Below are 19,642 nucleotides of genomic sequence, written 5' to 3'. Positions count from 1 at the left end.
TCTGTTTGTTACAATTAACCCCACCTATGGGGTAAGTTGTAACGTTTGCACTCCTGCCACTTTCGGTGTAATTGTACGATAACGGTAGGTCCCACAAACAAACTTTAAGTGTTTATTAAGCAGAGATGTGTGTGTTGATTGTGTAAAAAAAGATTAATCTAACTTAAATATTTTTTGAATGATTAAGCCAAAAAGCATACTTTGTGACCCGCTCTGCCCTATGTCCAGGATTTGGGACAATTTCTCGCAAAATTTGTATGTACGTATCCTAATGCTGCATTTGAATATGACTACTTACCTACTACTGTACAGTATGAGAAAACAGCACATGAAAGAATAGTATGTCCGAATGCTCAGTATTCATAAAAAGAGTAGACGTGAAATCCCCAGATGCCCTACTGCGTCCGCCAAGATTCTGAAGTACTGATCGATGGATAATTTTCCATCCCTGCCTTCCCAGGAGGCCACGGAAAGCAAAGCAATCGCATTATTGACCATGGCGGGACCAGCAACCTGTCAGTATTACAATACAAAAGCACAGGCCCTTGGGTTAAAATTGCATTTGTTGAACTAATAAAGAGTAAGCTGTAAGTTGTTGAAGATGTTAAGGCGGTATGGTATATTTGTGAGTTTGCTGTAAAACATCTATATTATGTTTAGCGCACATGGAAGCTCCATTAAGGTCATGTACGTCTCCAAAGTGGATTTACATACCACCTCCATAACCGTATACATCTTAAAGACACTTAAATGTCTATTTAACGTATTTGCAAAGTATTTCAGTACAGCACATAACATGAAATATAGACATCTGAGTGATGACTGTGTGCTATTATGTTGAATTCACTGTTTACATAGATAAATGCAAGTGATATAAAGAAACTGTTTTACATAAAGTAACTGTAAGCATAAGTCATCTCTTAAATTTTATTACATTTTAGCACTGTAAATAAATTGAGAAACATCTGTGCTGGATAAAAAGCGTGTTAACATATCAGCAACTGCCTCAATATTTAAATGTAGTACTAAGCACATAAATCACAGAAATAACCTTAATCTTGTTTGAATGTTATAGATGAGTACATAAGTGTGTTTATCCAGCGCATGAAGCCGTCTTTACTGGAAAGCTTAATGCTGACATTAAAGGCTTTGAGTGAGTAAACTACAGAAATGATTTAAAAAATCTATTTAAATGTTAAGTTGTAGTTTATTTAAACTGTTATTACAGCACTTTTCTGATTCTTTTTTTCTTTGTAGTTGCTTGATCATGGTTTTTCTCATCCTCTGGATCAACAATGTCCACATTAAGAAGAGCAAGATTGAGGGGTGAAGACAAGAGTGTATGGGGTGATGAGGCAGATGAGTGCACTTAGACAAGGATAGCCAACATCCCCGAGGATGCACTTGCCTGCAGGTGGCTGCCAGCATACACATGGCTGTTCCTCAGCACCCTGACATCATGCACAGACCCAGGATATCCAACAAAGTGCTCAGCTGCTTCATCAAAATAAATCTGCAGAATTGCCACAGCTGTGTTGAGATGACAGTAAATATGTAATAGTATGCTCAAACTGATTTTGCCGGGTGGTTGATGTCCTCAGGGCAACATATTGTGTTGACCCAAGGACAACATTTTTCTAAATAAAACCTAAACCTACCCCAAACCCCAACCCTAACCATAACCAAACCCTAAAATCAGAGGGACATGATGAGTAAAAAACAATGGTCTAGAAACAGCTAATCTTGGTTGTAAGCTTAAACTTAAAACAAACTATAATCTTATTTCTGAAATCTGATTGGCTGATTGAAATGTTGTTCCAGGGTCAACATAGTGTTGCCCTGAGGACATCAACCACTTGGCAGAATCAGGAGAGCCGTCTTTATTTATTGTGATTGGTTTATTCTTTAATTTATTCATCTTTATTCATGTTTTCTTTAGTTTTAAGTAAATAAAATTATTTAATTGATTCATGCATAAATCATTGTTTGACTGAAAATTAATGTATTTCCCACTGAACAATGTGATGTCGAAACAACGTCTTTTGCATGTTTTTTTTTTTTCAAATTATGGTTGCTGAATGTGCAGACTGTGACGCCAGACAACTTTTTAATGCTTAAAGTCGATTGTTGACGATTACTGACGTTCTGTATAGGGGCTAATTGTAGTCCAAATGTGGTCATTGTAATGTGGACATCTTTTCTACATCAGATTTAAACGAAGTTTAGACGTTTTTATACTGCTTTTATATTTCAGAAGGTGGAATACTGTTCAAGTTCATTTTCCTACACTGTAAAAAAAAATCCGAAGAAATTACAATGTTATTGCAGCTGGGTTGCCGGCAATCCACCGCAGATCCAAATCGATGTCATCCACTGGCAAGAGTTTGTTCAAAGTTAAATAAATTCCAAACATTAACAAGTTTTTCTCCCCACAGAATAAAACTATACAACAACAGCCTCATGCAAAGCATTCTGGGAACCAGAAATCATCATCAACCTTTTTCAGTTTTTTGCTTCAGATTTTGTTTCCCAGAATGTTTTGCTTGATGCTGTTTTTTTTTTACTCTGTTAAGACAAAGACTTGTAAATGTTAAATGTTCATTTAACTTTGAACAAAATGTTGCCAATAAAAAACTTAAAAAAATTTTAAATCTATGGTAAATTACCGGCAACCCAGCTGCAATTTCTACGGATTTTTTTTACAGTGTATGAAATGCTTCATTTTTTTAACCCACATTGTTCTATTTGCCTTTATAACATGTACCACATTAAATACAATCATGGATGATGTAGACACAAAATGCGGTCCAGAGACACTTGATGTATGAAGCAGTAAATTAGAGAAAAAACAGCAAAATGTAACAATAAATAATTAAATAACAAATAATGTTAATTCGCAAATAACCTATATTTATACAAAATCCAAGGAAAAATAGAGCGCAGGGAAAGAATATAAGTCAATTGCTCTATGATCTATTTTAGGGTTAATCTTAGTCCATCAAACATTTAGAATGACCATGGCAGTCTTTTAAATTAAAAAGCCTTTATTTTAGATGACTACATACAAAAGGTATATAAACATTCCAACACGTTTCGGCCCATGCCTTTCTCAGGGAGAGTGACACAAACAAATTCAGCAACAGGTGAAAGCAGTTAACATCCATTAAGTCATGTGAGTAGTCACTATGTGACCAACATCTCCATTACACCTTTTAATGTCAATTTTACATGTCTTAGACGTCAAAAAAAGTTACCTAGTCAGGCGTTAAAATGTTGAACTGCATATTGACATCTTTGTGAGGTCATGGTTAGACATCCAAATAGCGACCTAGTTTGCACATCGTGTAGGCGTCCAGATTATTGTTCTTGGACTGACAGAAGCAGACGTGAAATGCATGTCCATCAGACGTCTTATGTTTAGTAGGTCACATCGCCTGCATTTGTCTAGTTTGTATTAGCTGTTGTTAGAATTTAAGGGTTCTGATTCTTTTTACATTATTTTACAAATAAATATATCATGATTTTTTTGTATTGCAGATTATTTTCATGAATCAACTTTGTTTACAGTGCCACAAAACACATGCAAACTATAGCAACACAAGCTAACCTTGAATGTAAAAACTATGCTTGCATATCAGTTTGGAGTGGACAAAAGGTCTTTAAAGGAAAGAGTGATATTTTGTGAATCAATCATGATATGGGCTTATTTGGGAACAAATGGTGCCAAAGAACCAATTAAACCCACTCGAGACTTTTGTTATATTTTATTTTTGTCAAATGAGAGATATACATTTTATATTTTGTAAACCATGTCAATATCTACGATAAAGCCTAAAATTTGATTTTAGTGGGCGTACACCTTAATAGTTCATATTTTGCTGCCCATATTGCGAACCGCAAATTCGAAACATTTCAACATGGTGGTTTAGATTCTCAGGGTGGGGTTGGGGGCTTCGTGGGCAATCTTAATATTTTTAAACCGTATAAATCCAGGATGTCCTAGTATGTTTATGTGTGCATACTCCTAACCTACCCCCCTTCAGCTCTGGTTAAAGGTGAAATTGATGTATATTCGCACTGGTGATAAACTGATGGGATTCAGTGGTATCACGCGAGCGGTGATGCTGATGTCCGCCGCGCGCGCGTGCGCTGTACTGACGTTGGATCAGCGCGCTGGTGCCGCAGAGCGGAAGAGACTCGCAACAAATAATCGGATTTGTCTTTATTTTCAAAAATCACCTCCTCGAGCAACAGTAACCGGGGGAATGGGGTGCTTTAATTTCGTATTTAATGTATATATGTGTGTATACAGTATAGCGGAGGAATAGTTGTCAGATACTGGAGCTAGCGGACTGAAGTGCTGATGTGCTTTGGGATGTCAGATATGTTAATGGACTCACGGATGGTGTTTACCAGTGGAAATGTAATGAAACTGTTGTGAGAATAAAGGGAAGAAACGCTGTCTGTTTAAACGGCGTCGATGGATGAGCGCGACGCGACGCAACGACCGATGTCACAGGTAAGACACGAAGCTGTTTGACGGAGGGAAAGACAGCAATTAAACTAAACTAAACTAATCACATCCGAGAAGTCAAGTGGATAAACCGATGAAACGGTTCGACCTAAACACTTAAGGGTTTCCTGTCCTGTAGGAGATTTAAAAGCATTCTAGCAGTGGCGTCTGATCTCAGTTCAGCACTTTTCATATGATCTATTTTTATGGCATTTTTATATACAGGACAGTGAGAGGAATGACCTCAGATAAGTCTGAAGAATGCAGTGTCATTTTCTATGTTTGTGGGGAAACCTAGATATGTCACAGATTAATGTTGTTTGTTTTATTGCTGTTTGTTTTATGAGAAATTGACGATATGTGGACATCTCGGACAATCTAACATGTCTGTTCTGGTGTTATGGCGGTTTTTTGTCTTGTGCAGTGAATTATTGCTGCAGAGATCATGATAGAAATGAAAAGACACGTGGCTTGAAACATTAGTTGAAGTGACCACATGCAACAAATTATTTGTTTATCCTACTTCTGAAGTCGTGTTGTGCCGAAAGCTAAGAATAGTGTTTTAAAGGTTGGTTTAGTAAAATGGCAAAGGGTTAAGTTAGTTGTTGGGACTGTGTCATTTGCTATGATTCTTAAATTACATACTGTAGGTCTGAGAGAAAATCCCTGCATGAGCATCTTGATTTGCTGTTCAGATGTTTGACATTTGGCACAGTGAGAGATTAGTGTCAACTTTAATGAAGTCAAAGAGACTTTAACAGTACAGCACTACAGTAAAGCCTGAACTATAGTCACGTTTTTGTGTCTACGCCAGGTTCAGGAAGCCCTTTGGGCAGGCACTCTTCAGTTTTTGGTAGCTCGAAATGAATGCAAGTAGCCCGAATAAAAATGACATTATTTTAAATGTAGAATATTGAGACAAAACACAAATAATAATTATATAAAAGAATCAAATTACAATCAGCAATTCAAACATTTGGTTTTACCTGAACTAAAAATGTTTATAAACCCCAGATTCTGAATCTGAAATATTAACCGAAGTCATAGGAAAATGTCACTTGATGTTGAGGGCATAGCACAGAGTTCCTCAATTCGTTTTCGGCACCAAATTTTGCCAACAATACAAACCCATCGACCACTGACCACAATGTATGCTCTCTGCTATTCTTGTTGTTGTTTTTGATGCTGGTGGAAAAATCTAGATTTTCATGCAAGCCATCTGTTCACCAAACTCACAGTTTGGATCATAAAATGTTTATCAAGTCACATACTGAATCATTTTCAGACCAGAAAAATAGGGGCTATTGTCGTTTTAAGAGCAAGTTCTGCACAGAGCCACTTGGCCTAATGTCAAAAATCCTATTTTCTGAATGTGAGCTTCTATAGGTAGCTTGCAAGTAACTGTTATGAATTCTATATCACATTTAAGTTCAAGACGACGTGGGAGGAATTTGTGCGCAACAGATCCAAAGCATCAATGACAAATCAGTACTGCGTGCTCACTGTACAGTTTGAGCGATCGCGAATGGAAAGTGAAACTAAAAAAAGCGAGCGTGCCGTGCATTCAAACGCAAATTCAATACCTAAAGCACAAATGGCATACAATATAATTAACCAACCAAATCTGTGTTAGAATGCAAAAGCATTAAAATATATTTTTCTTTTCTAAGATAGCCTGATGTGCAGGGCAGAGATACAGTTTGGTAGCAAAAATGATATACAGTTTGGTAAACAAAATGTCATAATCAAAGAGTGTTATTATCACGGAAAGAACAAAAAAGACAAAATTTGATGCCTGATATACTTGGGCGGTTGTTCATATGGGCGGCCCACCCAAGTTAAGTCAATGTGTGAGAAACACTGCTATGGAAGTGAATGGGGCTTATGAATGCTGTGGTCACAAACATTCCTCAAGATATTTTCGTGGTCATCAAGGCCCGTATGTATAAAGCCGCTCAGAGTAAAATTTTAGTCTTAAGTGTGTCAAAATTCTAAGAATGACATCATTTTACTCTTATTCCTAGACTTAAGAATAAGTTTGATTTATAAAGCTACCTAAGTGTTATGACTAAATTATTTAAGGGAGCTGGAGAGGTCTCCTAACCTATAGTTTAGAGTAACAAGAGGGCAGCAGAGAGGTGGATATCATGCACTTTACAACAAAGAATGTGTTAGAATTACTTTAATTCAAATGTATTTTTATAGCACTTTTGACAAATGTTTTTGTTGCATTGTTGCAGAGCAGCAAAATTACAGTAAATACATGTAAGTAGTATATAGAAAGTAGATAGGAATTAATATAGCATTATGAAATATAAAGAGTATAGGTTTTTTATACAACGTATATTAAATCACACAATATAATATACGGTATAAAATTGATAAGATGTATATTAGAGAAACTTATTCAAGTGCTTTCACAGTACCAAGATTTTTTATGGGATTATCAAGACAGCATACTTAAATGGTATATACATTTGCGTAATATACACTGTAAAAAGTTAAAGTTGGATCAAATTATTGATAATGCCTAAAAATTTTATGTTTTATCAACTTAAATATTCTCAGTTTAAGTGAAATAACTAAAGTTAAAAATGTTAAAATATTAGGTGTTACCAATTGAAGTAAGTTTTTAAGGGGAAGCCGCTTTTACGTTTTATTTATTATTTATTACAGATTATGACAGGTAAACGAAATACCATAAAATGTAAATAAAACGACAGTAGCATTATCAACCCCAAAAATGTGAAGTATCTACAAGATTGCAGTTACACCATAACATGCAAAGTGATATTAATAGAGTATAAAACCCTGACCCAAAACATAATGTTAGCAATGTTAGCAGTGATGAAACCAAAGGGGAAAGTGACAAAGATGGCAAAATTACAATGGTGTTCAAGTGGAGAAATCCAACTTAACTTGATCATCTTGTTCAGGCTTGATCAGTTTTTGCAAACTTTAGTCTTTTCTTTATAAACAGCATGTGAGTGAAATCAAATTATGTGTTTTATATAATAAATAAATGAGTAAATTATTTGGCCTTAATGCCTGAATAGTGTAATGCGCAATACAATCAAATTAATCCTGGCAGTTTAAATTGAAAGTCATATCCCAATACATTTCTTCATAGCAAAATTAAACCCATGTATAATTTCATACCCTAATATATTAAGTTTCACCTGCTGCCCGTAGAGGTGCTAATTTAGTAAACGCAACTTTTGGTCGTATCTAGGGGAATGGACAAACAACCAAAGCAAGCATATGGGGTTGGAGGATGGGTGGATATATAAAGAGTTTGGTTCCAAAACGCGATAAACACAAAAAAAAAGAGTTACCACCAAAATCAGTATTGTATCAGGTCAGTATTAAAAAAGTAAATTCTTAATTTAAGCAAAATCCAATATCCGAGTTACTTTGTCATCTTTTCTCCCTTTTCTGCAATGTGCAGGTACGACCAACAAGAACCTTGACGTTGTTTTGGTTCCAAAACAGGATTTTATTCTGGATCTTATCCCTTCCAAAAGGGTTTTTAGCACAGGGGGAAACATTGGCTGTGTCCAAATAACCACACTTGCTGTCTCGGCACTTGACTACTTACATTACGTTTTCTTGTATTTGGCCTAAGTGTTCTAGTGGGCGTGAAGATTAAGCGTGCATGTAGATTTATTCACCCGAATGGACATTGACACCACCAGCGAGAGAGTCAAAAAATGCTCTGATGCTAAAATGCATTCTCTGGAATCTTCTCAAGCTGAGGTTTCCGCCTTCCAATTGGTTCCCGCCGAACGTTTCCGCCTTGCGACTGGTTGCCACCGAACCACGTCTTAGCTGATTACTATAAAGTAATGTCAATCCATGTGGCAGCAATTTGCACCAAAACGTATTCGTTTTTTTTAATTTAGGCTACTTAAAATGTATGTTTTATTTTTTTCTTTAAATAAAATGAATACATAATCACTCTACAATAAACATTTACTGAATGTAAAGATTATCTACACTTATCTGAAACCTTCAGGAGCATAATTAATTTGCACCTGTAAAAACTAATGTTAAACTAATGTTCAGGGGTTGTACGTCTTTAAAATTAACAAAGTTCTTAAAGAATCGTGAGAGAGAATCGTGATCTTTATTTTAAGCAAAAGAATCGTGATTCTCATTTTATCCAGAATCGTGCAGCTGTAAGCAATACTTAAAAATGTTTCTCATCTCACCATATCCACAGGTACAGAGTCATCATAGAGTTCTCAACGGGCCTGAAAATTACAACCCGACCCGACCCGGCCCGTGGCTTTTAAAGCCCGGACCCGATGTAACCCGACACATCAACGTGAATTATCTGTCCGAACCCGACCCACGGCCCGACGCCGCCGACCCCCCCCCTGCCTTTTTTTTCTCACACACGTAACGTTAGGCTATTATCATGATGACCAGCAGACGGAAATTCAAAGCAAGCTTTAATGTTCACGCCTTATAACAATACAAACAACTGAAACAATAAACTTTAAATATAGGCTATATAAATATGCCTAAAAATGAATTCACCTGCGGCAAGTTTACTTTTCTCCATCTCTTCTTCTCCAGGCAACAGGCGTGCACGCAGTGATAGCAATAAGCTCTGGGGCGGATCCGCAACGGACCTGCTCTGAAGCGGATCTGCAACGGATCCGCTCTGAAGCCGGCAGCTCCGGTCTGGATTCGTTGCTGATCCACCCCGGAGCCCACTGCTATCCCCCGCCCCTCTCTGTGATGCATGTTGCAGCAGCCAGACCAGACTTTCTTTACGGTGAACAGCAGTGATGATTAATAATTTTTTTCGCGGAGCGTAAAAGATTAAGCCCGAGGTCCGACCCGACCCGACTCAGTTGCTTATATTTTTGACCCGAACCCGGCCCGAATTCGCGGGTCCCGTCGGGTTTGTCGGGCTGGCCCGACCCGTTGAGAACTCTAAGTCATCATATACAATAAATCCGCGAGGTAGCATTAAAAAAAAACATTTAAAAACAGATGCATTTGTTTAAAGCAAAGCATTTATTTACTTATCAGGCTGCAGGTGAAGCAGCTCTTTACGCCTTTTAACATCTCATAATCGGTCCTCATTTATGTCCAAGAGACTCAATAATAATTTTTTACATTCAATCCTTTGATCTTTCATATTTAAAAGCGTTTTTGTGCTGCTGCACATTTATGTATGTGATAAGCAAACCCGCGTTGTCGTTCCATGTATAGGCACATATTACTAACGCGCTCTTTAAATAACAAAAAACATATTGCGCCATTGACTTTAGACTTTAGACCAGGTTTTTGTTGGTCAATGGCGTAGTCTACACCTCATTTTTACATCAGAACGCCCATGGGCACAAAAACAACATGGTGCTAAACGTGAAAATGACCATTGCGCAGGGTGGAAACTAGCAAAAGACACTTGCGTCGCGCATTGCGCTGCATTGCGCCGCATTGCGCCGGGTGTAAGATAGAGCCCAATGGGTTTATTGTGCTTTGGAACCAAACTCTTCATACAGAATATAAGTTTAGCTTGTTGTGGATATTTCCTAATTATAAGCCTTCTGTGAAATTGTGACAAATTGAAAAATACGTTAAATAAACGTCTTAATAAACGTTATTTAAATAAACAAATGTTTTTTCTTCCTGAATGTTGATCTCCATTTAAATCCACTGTGTCAAAGATCCGAACAATAACTACGTTGTTGCAATGACTGACACGTCCTCACTGCGACATACCTCTTACAGCATTGTTTTTGCCTATTGATCACACAGAAATCTTTGCAGGAGCTATCCTACAATCAAAATGGGAAATGTGCGCGTTCACACAGATAGCACATATTTTGGCATTATAACAACATAAGACCATACAAACAGACAATAATGAAAAACAGAACAAAAATTACAATTGTTCAGATACACAATTTACTCCCGATATATGCCGTTTTTACACTATGGTACATCTATGTGCAAGTCAACAGGTGTCATGATAGTTAATGTAATAAAAAATCAGACATTTAAGCTATTAATGTTTGATAAGAAAAGGTTCCCAGATGGCCTCAAAACCAGCAATGTTATTAGATTATGATTTTCTCTAGGTGTAGCGTAGTAAACAGTTCAGATAGCCAAGATTTAAAAAGAGGTTTTGATGTCTTTTTCCACAGGCAAATAATTTTTTTTAGCGACTACCATACTATATTGGACAGCTTTTTTAATTTGATGGCCTAAGCCATAGAGAAAATCAGACCAGCCAAAACAGCAATTGTTGTGTTAGGGGACAAGTCACAGGAATATGCATCTGAGTAAAATCTGAAAATGTCACTTTTTGTGTTTTGGGAGGCATCAATCTAAAACCTCACCTAGGGCATCAACAGACCTGACCCTACAGTACATGAATGAGAGAAATTGCTGCAGGTTTGGAAAACATTGAGGGCGATTACAAGATGACAGCTGTTTACTGTTTAAGACCCTCATGGTTTCCAGAAGTAAATGTGCCGAATGTAAGTGTGGCTTGTTTCTCTGTGAGATCCTGGCAGCCTCACAATATAATTGATCTTCTTGTTTTTACTGCATAATCGCTGACAGGAGCTGTGAAAAGAGGGCGATGGAGCTCCAGGGATCAATGTAGCAAAAAATAGATATTTGAACTCAAGCAAATGATAGAGGAAGAACCAACCTACATTCTACAGTCATGGATTTTAATGTCCTGACTCAAGCAATAATAAAACTGCTATTGAAAAATTTTGTGAATGTGAGACTACTACTGATAAAATAAAACACCCTTCCACAAATGTCAATGACTAGGTTTGCATCTACACCAATAATGCCATTATTTACAGTAATCAGAGCAAGGACTTAATGGCAGTAAGATGTTAACATGACTGAAGCTACAGTAACCTCTTCACTCTTGTTTACATGCAGTTTTATTTTCTCATTGTTCATTAATGATTGTGTTTATTATTCACACATATCCCAATGATGAACTCGCATATACTGTGCACTGTCCACTGTCTTACATTAAATGACAAACACGTTCTTATGGACGTATTTCGTTATTTGGTGCCGTGATGAAGTGATGAATTAAAGGGAAATTCCGCCTTGAAATGATCCTAGGGTTAATAACAAACGTGTACTGAGTTCGACCGTTCACTGGAGTTTGTTTTCATGCTAGTCTAACGTGACCAGTGTTATTGCTAAACGCAAATTAGCATGTTATGGTAGCCTTCGGGGCATCAGTGCATTAAAAACGAAATCGCTATGTCTATACTACTAATAATGCTCAAAATAACCCCACACTTACACTGTAGCACAATGAGGGTCTCTATATGTAAACCGAAGCATTGAGAACTTTGCAAGTGTACAGGCAGTTTATTAAAAAGAAAGACTTACCGTTCACGTCTGGATCACATATCCATGCGGGCGCCATCTTGGGAAAACTGAACTCTCGCGTGAAAGCACAACACCTGTTCAGGGCAACAACGTTTCACGCGAGAGTTTAGTTTTCCCAAGATGGCGCCCGCATGGATATGTGATCCAGACGTGAACAGTAAATGTTTCTTTTTAATAAACTGCCTGTACACTTGCAAAGTTCTCAATGCTTCGGTTTACATATAGAGACCCTCATTGTGCTACAGTGTAAGTGTGGGGTTATTTTGAGCATTATTAGTAGTATAGACATAGCGATTTCGTTTTTAATGCACTGATGCCCCGAAGGCTACCATAACATGCTAATTTGCGTTTAGCAATAACACTGGTCACGTTAGACTAGCATGAAAACAAACTCCAGTGAACGGTCGAACTCGGTACACGTTTGTTATTAACCCTAGGATCATTTCAAGGCGGAATTTCCCTTTAAGTGCCTGTAAGGGTTTTATACGCTGCTGTGGCATTATTTAAGCTGTTTTTGGATGAAGGCATACTGCTGACAGTGAGTCGTGTTGAACGAGTTCAGGGAAAACACAGGTGCACTTCGGTTAGTGTGGTATAGATGCGATTAAAGCATTTACGTGGTTGCATATTGCGATTAAAACCTGCGTACACTACCTGTTTTATTACGATTATGCGCTTAATCGCATAATTTTTATCGAATGTAAGCATGGTCCATGACAGCAGTAGATTTTTCTTTTATATAATGAATATATATATTAGGGAGTAAAAAGTTAGATAACACGGTTTTGACTGTTTGCACATGCACTCACGCCACACATCCAATTACTCGCGCAATGATTTTGGGCCGAGACACCAGCAGAAGCATCAACTCTGATTATTTGTGACCCTGAACTAATTTGCGCTGCTCTTATTGTTAGTCATTATGGAAATCAGCTGTTGCGCCTGTGTTATTTAATTTGCGCATTTTTAGTAAATGTCCCACAGATATGACCACTCTCATCTGTGCTTTTTTGGAATTGCGCTTTAGTGCTAATCTACCCTATTTAGTGAATCTGGCCCTAAGTATATAACAATGAAATGTCGTCCAATTTAGTACCTAGATCAAATCTTAAACACTGGTCTATAAATAAGGCTTTATTGTGGTACATAGGCAGTCATTTAGGCACAACAATAGTTTTCTGGTTGAATGATCAGCTCAAGTCTAGACGGCCCAACAAGTCATGATGCCAAACATGAATCAGAATAAGTTCAGGTATTGCACATCTTTAACAGATCACCCAAAATCCATTAGAATGCAGGAAATCACATCTATTTAATCAAAAATTTCCTTGGGGTGGACCTAAAGCTATGTCTGCCTTACAGAATGTAACCAATATTGTCAATTTCCAGTAGGCTGCCCCTGTCAACGGCTTTGGGTCTCCCCACAAACCACCAGAATGCAGGGTACAACATCAAATTAATTCAAATTCTCTGATATCTGAGCCACCAGCTTGTGTGGCTGCGTGCACGGCATAATTTTGATCACCCCTGACAAAATCTCACTCCAAGGTTTTTTGAAAAGTTGTCAGGTATGCGATATATCTGCTGATATTCATTGTGTATATTAGAGCCCGACCAATATATAGGCAGGCCGATATTATCGGGCGATATTAGGCATTATCCAAACTATCGGTATCGGCATTCATAATGGCCGATAAATGAATATTTTAAAAAATGGACGAAATAGCCTTCAACCATGTCATGAGTGCTGCCGTTGTTTAGTTTGTCCACCAGAGGGCACTCTACAACCTCCCTGTTGGCAGCACTCGTGTATAATGCTGAGTTTACATCAATCGCATTTCAGGTGTCAAAATCACGTCTACCGTGCGTGGTTTGCCGCTTGAACAATTTGGATGCATTTGCGCGTGTAGAGCGTAGTAGACGCGCGGAAAAAGCAAGCATTTGTCGCGCGTCAGAGGCAAACTCCGCTTTTTGTTGGAGGGGCAAGTGCTATGCGGTTGTCTGTTTGCAAGATGACTGATGTTGATTGTGCATTTATCGAGAGAGTAACCAGTTTGTATTTGGTAACCTTATAGGGGAAAAATAAACGACGCAGGTCGATAAACGTCACGTGATTCAAAAGTGAAGTGTGTATTACAAGGTACCAGGTTGCCCAGTGTCCTCACTGACACTCTTCCAAGTGAGGTCCTTTTTATTCCTGTCTCCTCTATAGAAATAAGAACTTGTGTCGTATAGCTTCGGGTGACACTCACGGATAATATAAAGTGTTCCTTCAGGTTGAATGAGTGACTCCGGGCGGGGCTGACGCCACAGCAGCAAGCAGGCTCCTGATTGGTTAACTGTATTTTTCAACTCGAGCGTCAGCCGCAAATTCGCGTGAACCGCAAAATGCACAAAAGCACCATTCGCGCGTACCGCGCACAACGCTCAATTTGCGCTTTTCGCGCGAGCTTCAAGCGCGAAAGAGGCAGAAACGCGTCTTCCACGCCGAATGCCTCTTCCGCGCCGCAGGACCTCCTGACGTGCGTCAACGCGTCTTCACATTGACTTAACATTGAAATCACTCGCGCTTCACGCCTCTTCCGCGGTTGGTGTAAATGCAGCATTAGGCGTCACACATCTTGCAACCTGCTGATCTAGACAGAGTCGGGCAGAGAGAACAACGGTTAAATGAGTTCATGGTGAGTTGGTCACGAGACAATAAAAGAAACAAGTTTCTTTTTAAAATGCATTATCATATTATTTTAGTTAAAACTCATAAATAACTACAAATAACTAATGTTAGGGAAATCTGTTAATGTTTTGTTGCGCGTTTTTGAAAAAAAATATATATATATATATCGGCCGATATATCGGAATATTGGATTTTAAAACCAACAAACATTTGTATCAGTATCTGCCTTCAAAATCCTTTATCGGTCAGGCTCTAGTAGGGCTGCACGATTCCAGGAAAAATGATGATCACGATTGTTTTGCTCAAACTTTTGATCACGATTAAAAATACGATCATTCTTTTAGTGAAGAACTTCTATTTACTTCAGTATTTTTATTACACTTTACAGCCATGTATATAATATTATATACATTTATATTCCTATATTATAAAATATTTTATTGTTTTGTAATATCCACAGCTCCAATTCTCTTAGATCTTTTTAAAACATTTAAAATAATTCCGCAAAATACGCATAAATTTTGCAAAAGAAATCCGCAGAAATAACAAAAATAACTCCTTACACAGATTCCTTACAGCTGTACGACTATTGCAGCAATTAAAGCAGTTCAGTTTTAACTGTCAAAATTATAAAATATCTTTTATTTATTTTAGAGCCTTTTTTGTTTGTTAAATTAAGGTTTTTGATAATGAACAAGCGGTTAGCGGCCGACAGCTAACGTCATGTTGACGACTTGTTTGATCAAATGAGCCTCTCAAATCAACAATTCACTTGCCTACAATAACGTCTATATAATATGTATATTTTTAGCATATAACAATGTTAGTTTAAATGTTTATTATCAGCACACTATTTTTAAAAAGCGGAGGGGGGCTGCTCTGTTGCTCGCAGTCGCGGCGGGGTGAAGAAAAATAATGAATCAAAACAAAACGAAATAAACATGAAACGAAATAAACATGCAGGTTGCTTACCTTACACATACGCTATGCATCAATTAAAATTCAAGGCTTTACACAGCATTTTTTACATGACTACCGAAAGAAGTCTGTTATAGATTATGCACAGTATTTAAGGTTTTTATTCAGTTCTCCATATTCCCCGATGCGCTGAAGGTCCTGCTGCTGGCGGAGACGCTAAACACTGTTGCAACAGGTACGTTGTAAATGTGCGTAGTGGACTCGTGCGATAGGTTAAACGTATTTCTTTTACAATTTATCAATGTCTCAACATTTCTTTTAATTAAATTATTATATATAAAGGTGGAGAAGCCTAAAAAATCCAGAGAACTGGCCGCATCAAATGTGATGTTAAAATTGGTCCGAAACCCGACCCAATGGGCGTTAAAAGGCTGAAATGCAGGGCTCTAATATATATTTATATCAAATTAGAATTAAACTAAAATAAAAACAAAACACTTTTGAATAAAAAAATGCCTATGATATGCCTTTTATGTGGCAATATTTTTTTTTTAAACCCCTTGCTGCTCACGGTGCTTATTGGACACATATCCTCGGCTAACTTACATTATACGTGATCCGTTATTGTTGTCTGTGTCGTGGATGGTCGGGGATTTGTGTCTTCAGCTTTTGAAACTCTTGATATTTCAGGTTTGGACGGAACAGGAGCACAGTTTGCACAAGACTCATGACTTGATCAACATCACTTTCCTCAAATCCGAAATATCAAAATGTAACCCTTATTTTCTGTTGTAATACTCCAGTCTCTTCGGCGTGGATAAACATAAATAAAACACGGGTTACACCGGTAATAATTCACGTTTCATGTTTATTCGGAAGCATCGGCAGAGAAGTATTAAATAGAAATAGGCTATATGCACAAGGCATATGAAAACATTTCTAAATAACTCTTAGTGTTTGAACATAAGTTCTTTTCCCTTTTTGTTTTTATAAATCATAAATCAAAATAATAAAATAAAATAATGATTTAACAAATTCAAGGTTACAAAAACAATGGAGTAGGCCTATATGACCCTTTTTGGAAATTAAACATACATATTTCTGCACTTTCTTCTTGTTGCTCTGCCATTATATTCGAATGACTGTAAATATCATGATGCTAACGTATTTTTACCTTAACACAGACTGCACTTGCAAAGAAACACTCCGTTTACTCTGACTCCGCCCATAACAAACACTTTGCTTGATTCTAGACCGTGTGTTTTGTGCTTGGTCTTTGCACATTAATCGCGACGATTGTCATTAATTAATCGTGGGGCACGCATATCGTTATCATGATAAAAATACGATTAATCGTGCAGCCCTAGGCTCTAGAGTATATTATAGTACGGTACACGTATACTACATTATATTTTACTACAGTAGAGCTGCGCAATGATTAATCATTAAAAGATTGTGATCTTAATTCGACCTCCAAAACGATCTTAATCCAGCATTTTGACGATTCAGGTAATTATATTTTCAAGGAGGAAAGACGCAGTCTCGTCAGTTCTCTCGACAACACGCAATCACAGCAGCTGCGATGACGTCTTGACGTCACATTTATTATTGCGCAATCCAGATGTGCTCATGCTTGTGTTAGCTCCACTGGTACAGTGGATGCTTTCGCCGAGAAGTTAGACAGAAAGAAACCGAAACTAAAGAGAATGAGTGAGGCAGAGGAATGCGCAGGTATGTCTGGCAAGAACCCAGACGTTGTTTTAGTACCAAAAAGAGGATCTTATTCTGGATCTTATCCCTTCCGAAAGGGTATTTAGCACAAGGGGAAATATTGGCTGCGTCCAAATAACCACACTTGCTGTCTTTGCACTTGGCCACTTGACTACTTACATTCGTTTTCCTGTATTTTGCCTACGTGTTCTAGTGGACGTGAAGCTTAAGCGTGCATGTAGATTTATTCACCCGATGGACGTTCACGCCGCCAGCGAGAGCTTGAAAAAACGCTCTGATGCTCGAATGCATTCTCTGGAATCCTCTCAAGCGGAGGTTTCCGCCTTGCGATTGGTTGCCGCCGAACCACGTCATAGCTCTTTACCATAAAGTAATGTCAATCCATGTGGCAGCAACTTGCACCAAAACTTATTCGTTTTTTTAGGCTAATTAAAATGTATATTTTAATTTATTTCTTTAAAGGTGCAGTGTGTAAATTTTAGCGGCATCTAGTGGTGAGGTTGTGAATTGCAACCAACGGCTCAGTCCACTGTTCACCCCTCACTTTTGAAACACGTAGAGAAGCTACTGTAGCCACCACCGGACAAACAGGTCACCTTCGGAGACAGCTTGGTAATAAAGTTTGTCCATTAAGGGCTTCTGTAGAAACATGGCGAACCAAAATGGCGACTTCCATGTAAGGGGACCCTCGGTGTATGTAGAAAAAAAACTCTCATTCTAATGTAACAAACACATAACGGTTCATTATAAAAGGTCTTTATACACCCTTGATAATATAGTTTTGTATATTATTTTGCATTTCTGTCAAGATATCCTGCAAAAATTACACACTGCACCTTTAAATAAAATGAATACATAATCATTCTACATTAACATTAACTGAATTTAAAGATTATCTACACTTAACTGAAACTTTCAGAAGCATAATTCTTTGCACCTGTCTAATGTAAATCTAATGTTAAACTAATGTTCAGGGGTTGTGCATCTTTAAAATTAAAGTTCTTGAGAATCATGAGAGAATTGTGATCTTTATTTTAAGCAAAATAATTGTGATTATCATTTTATACGGAATCGTGCAGCTCTATACTACAGTACTGTATACTATATACAGTACCAGTCAAAAGGTAAGGCATACAAATGATAAGTGGAGTCTTTTCAGCACGGCCTTCAAAACTGGCTAGAAGGTCTAGGTTTTATATGATTATTTTTTAATATTCACTTTTCTGGTTTCAGTGTTTTTCTGGAAAGCACTTTGGTTAACAGCATTTGTTTCAAATGTGCAATATCAATAAAGTTTGTATTGTATTGTATTGCATTGTATTGTATTGTATTGTTTCCGGGGTACCGTTAAAAGGGACATATCATGGAAATCTGACTTTTTCCATGTTTAAGTGCTATAATTGGGTTTCCAGTGCATCTATCAACCTAGGAAATGTGTAAAAGAACAACCCAGTAACTTAGTTTTGGTAAACCATTCTCTGTAAGCATGTGAAAAAATAGGTCATTGAAATTTGGCTCACCTTGTGATGTCAGAAGGGGATAATACCGCCCCTTAATCTGCACTAACCAACCACTGCACTCCCATTTAGTGCAGTGATCAGCTTATTTGCATTTTAAAGGACACACCCAAAATGGCACATTTTTGCTCACACTTACAAAGTGGCAGTTTTAACATGTTATAATAGACATTCTATATGATATTTTGAGATTAAACTTCACTGACATACTCTGGGGACACCAAAGATTTATTTTACATCTTAAAAAAGTCTTGTGAAATGTCTCCTTTAAAGATCACGACACACACATCTCCAGGAAATCCTGTATAGTTCGACCAATCAGAGGAATGCGTTTTCAGAAAGTGTCCCATATGCATTGGACGTTCATCCAATGGTCTGTGGGACTGAGACTACAGCTGTCACTGTGAAAAAAACATGGATTCATTATTTATTCATCTGCTTCATGTGATGTTAAACATGTAAAGTTATGCATGGTCTCTGTTTATCAGTTCTCTTCACAAATAAACACGCATATTATAAATCTTTTATTATCTTACATGGTCGTCCTGTAAGATTATGATTAAAAATGAATGTGAATGAAATCAAAAGCTATTCTTTTCATTAAAATATTAAATGACAGATCGTAATTGATTATGACAGGATTTTTACGACCCTGTCAAAATGACGGACAATGAAAAAGATAAATGTGACAGATCTCTGGGTTTAACTGACTTAACAGACCAGGCAACTCAAAGTAATTTACAGTATTTGAAATCATGTGATTAAATGAAACATATTTATCTTGTTGATAGACGTTTCAAGAATATAATGTGCCACTGATGTAGTCAAAGGTAATGAACATCATTCATAAAGTTTTAATGGCTGCCTGTTTGAAATGTGTATCAAGTATTGATGAAACAT

The 19,642-nt window shown here is 37.4% G+C and overlaps 1 protein-coding gene across 1 annotated transcript in view; it reads left to right on the top strand.

The window, feature by feature from the left end:
• Window positions 1–4,022: 4,022 nt before the first annotated feature.
• The window catches only part of lrfn2b (leucine rich repeat and fibronectin type III domain containing 2b), a 96,631-nt gene continuing 81,011 nt past the window's right edge, over window positions 4,023–19,642 (top strand). The window contains exon 1 of the mRNA XM_073855836.1: window positions 4,023–4,519. The gene's annotated coding sequence lies outside the window, so the exon portion shown is untranslated. The remainder of the gene's footprint in view (window positions 4,520–19,642) is intronic.

Source organism: Misgurnus anguillicaudatus, chromosome 18 (assembly GCF_027580225.2).
Source record: "Misgurnus anguillicaudatus chromosome 18, ASM2758022v2, whole genome shotgun sequence".
Lineage (NCBI taxonomy): Eukaryota > Metazoa > Chordata > Actinopteri > Cypriniformes > Cobitidae > Misgurnus > Misgurnus anguillicaudatus.
Note: the sequence above shows the minus strand (reverse complement) of the source record. Positions and strands in the feature narration are given on the sequence as shown.